This window comes from Cupressus sempervirens, chromosome 4 (genome assembly GCF_028749045.1).
Source record: "Cupressus sempervirens isolate cs-2001-9-10 chromosome 4, ASM2874904v1, whole genome shotgun sequence".
In the NCBI taxonomy this organism is placed as follows: Eukaryota; Viridiplantae; Streptophyta; class Pinopsida; order Cupressales; family Cupressaceae; genus Cupressus; species Cupressus sempervirens.
The window spans coordinates 437,374,237-437,377,521 of record NC_143121.1 but is presented as its reverse complement, the minus strand read 5'-3'; positions in this window follow the sequence as shown (position 1 = coordinate 437,377,521).

Sequence of the window (3,285 nt, the reverse complement as noted above, 5' to 3'; positions counted from 1 at the left end):
CAACATGAATTGGTGCTGAGCATTTCCATTATTGCTGAGAATTTCTTTTGAGTGTCGAGCTAACTTGACAATTAAAAAATTTTATTTTGTGTGCCTAGCTCACTCAACACCTATTGCCTATCACTCAGCACCTTCAAGTACCGAGAAAATTGCCACTCGAAACCTTCATGCACTGAGAAAAACTAGCACTTGGCAATAGTTTGTGCCGAGCAAAATTTTAGGTTTAGGGTTGTGAGTTTTTGAAGTTGATTTATATTCCTCACATGGTATCAGAGCTTTGAGTCCCCATTTCCATAGTGAGTTAGGGCATTTGTTTTCTTGAGATATTTGACATGGCAATAGATACAGGAAAAATATGGCAGTAGCCACCACCCTTCAACGGACAAAATTATGATACATGGGCAAAGAAGATGAAAACTATTATGGTTGCAAATTATTTATGGGAGTTTCTGATTAATGGGTTCAATGATGTGATAGACCCAACACAGCATGCTACACTCACCAATAATCAAAAGACTCAGTTGAAGGATTCAAGGAGGAAGGATGCTAAGGCATTAAGTTTGATTGAAGTAGTAATGATAGAGACAATATTCTCCAAGATTGCAATAGAAAATTATGCAAAAGAAGCATGGGATATCCTTGAGAAAAACTTTAAGGGGACTGATAAAGTTTGTACTATAAAGCTATAGAACATAAGGAGGGAGTTTGAGAACCTTCAGATGAAGGAAAATGAATCAGTTGTAGACTTTAGTTCAAGGACCTCCAATGTGATTAACCAATTGAAGTCAAATGGAGAAGACTATCAAGAGTAGAGGATAGTGGAAAAGATATTGAGGAGTTTATCTCATAAATATGACAATTTGGTCATGACCATAGAAGAGGCAAAAGACCTCACTATTTTGATAATGGATGAGTTAATAAGTACACTTCAAACCCATGAGCATAGGATCAATAGATCTGTATCTTCTTCTTCCCAAGAGCAAGCATTCAAGGCTTAGTCAAATCTAAGAGGAAGGGGGAGAGGAAGAAATGGCTCAAGCAAAAACTCCAGAGGTAGAGGTCGAGGTAATGGAGGACAAAGGAATGCTATAGCAAAAAGCTCAGGAAGAGCAGATGGAGCAAGTAGCTCACAAAATACCTCAAGAGGAGGTAAGAAAAACTACAACTCAAATAGAAGGAATGTAGAATGCTACTACTGTCATAAATATGGGCATTATGAAAATGAATGCTGGAAGAAGCAAAATGATCAATGAGGAAAAGCAAATGTGGCTGATGTGAACATGGGAAGTGGAAATAATGACACTACTTTCATGATGTGTAATGTTGGTGAAGAAGGAAGCCATGAGGTTTGGTACCTCGATAGTAGATGTAGCAACTACATGAGTGGTAATGAAACCTTGTTTTCATTTATTGACAAGAGTTTCAAATCAAAAATTAAGATGGGTAACAATGGAACCCTACTAGTTGTTGGCAAAGGATCTATTATGGTCTGCACCAAGAAAGGTGAGAAGAAGGAAATACAAAATGTGTATTTTTCCCTTGGTATGAAGCACAATTTGATGAGCATTAGTTATCTCATTCAAAATGGATACAAAGTGTCGATGGAGAATGACAGGTGTGTAATTCAAGAAAAAGATGGGAGTAAGAACTTACTTGCAGCAGTTCAAATGAAAAAGAACATAATGTTTCCCTTGACGATAGAAACATGTTTCTCATCTCAAGTTGGTGTTGCACCTCCCACACAATCAACTATAAGGAGTGTGATTGAAGACTCCTCATGGCTATGGCACCTTAGGTATGGTCATCTTGGCTATGCTAGTTTAAATTTTTTATCCAATAAAAGAATGGTAGATGGTTTTCTATGTATAGGAAATTCATGTGACAAGTGTGAGGCTTGTATTCTAGGTAAGAAACATAGGCTTCCATTTAATTTTTGAAATTCTAGGAGGACTAGATATCCATTAGAATTAGTACACACTGACCTAGTCGGTCCTATGCAAGTTACTTCCATTGGGGGGAGTACTTATTTTATAAAATTTATAGGTGATTTTAGTCATAGGACATGGGTTTATTTCTTAAAGAACAAATCTGAAGCATTTGATAAATTTGTAAAATTTAAAGCCTAGGCTGAAAGAGAATGTGGACATTATATCAATTTCCTAAGATCAAATAGAGAAGGGGAGTATACCTCCAATTCTTTTGTAAATTTTTGTAGGAAACATGGCATAAAGAAAGAGCTCACAACCAGCTATACACCATTGAAAGAAAGAATAGGAACATTGTTGAAATGGCTAGGAGCATGATGAAAGAGAAAGGTCTCCCTACTAAATTTTGGGGAGAGGCTATGGCAACAATAGTTTACCTAATCAATAGGTTTCCTACAAAGGTAGCCCATGATAGAATTCCAATGGAAGCATGGTCACAAAGAAGATGGACAGTTGGACATCTAAGGGTGTTTGGATGTATTGCATATGCACACGTGCCTAAAGAGAAAAGGTAGAAATTGGATGACAAAGTGTGAAATGTATTTTCACAGGGTACAACCCAGAATCTAAGGTATGCATATTATATGATTCATTGAACAACAAGATAATTCTCTCAAGAGATGTCGAATTTCTTGAAAATCAGTCTTGGTATGGCCCAACTGATGAGTCATCGTGCACTTCAAGTAAAGTGCAAATTATGAGTGAAGAAATGCTGATGAAAAACAAGAAGAAGGAGCAAATAGAAGAAAAGGCAAGCAAGTTTAGTCATTGCTGAGGTCCTCTAGGCATGACTGAGTGTCAATGCCAAGTACCAATGAAGACCGAGCTAGTCGGCAATGCAGCAGCAGTGAAGATTCTGATCCCACACTCTCCTCCCTATTACCAAGAAAGACTAAAAGTCTTAGGAAGTTATACCAAGATGAAAGGTATGAAGATTATGATGAGAGTGTTAATTTTGCATTATTTTCTCATAGTGATCCAATATATTTTGAAGAAGCAATCAAAGAGAAGAAATGGTGTAAAGCCATGGATGAGGAGATAGATTCTATAGAAAGGAATGAGACATGGGAGTTAACTGAATTGCCTCCCAAGAAGCAAGTGATTGGAGTGAAATGGGTCTATAAGACCAAATGCAATGTTGAAGGAAAAATTGATAGGCATAAGACAAGGCTAGTAGTCAAGGGCTACAAACAACAGTATGGAAGAGATTATGTTGAGACATATGCCCCAGTTGCAAGAATGGAAACCGTGCATGCTGTCATAGCAATTGTAGCTCAATAAAAATGGAAGGTATTCCAAA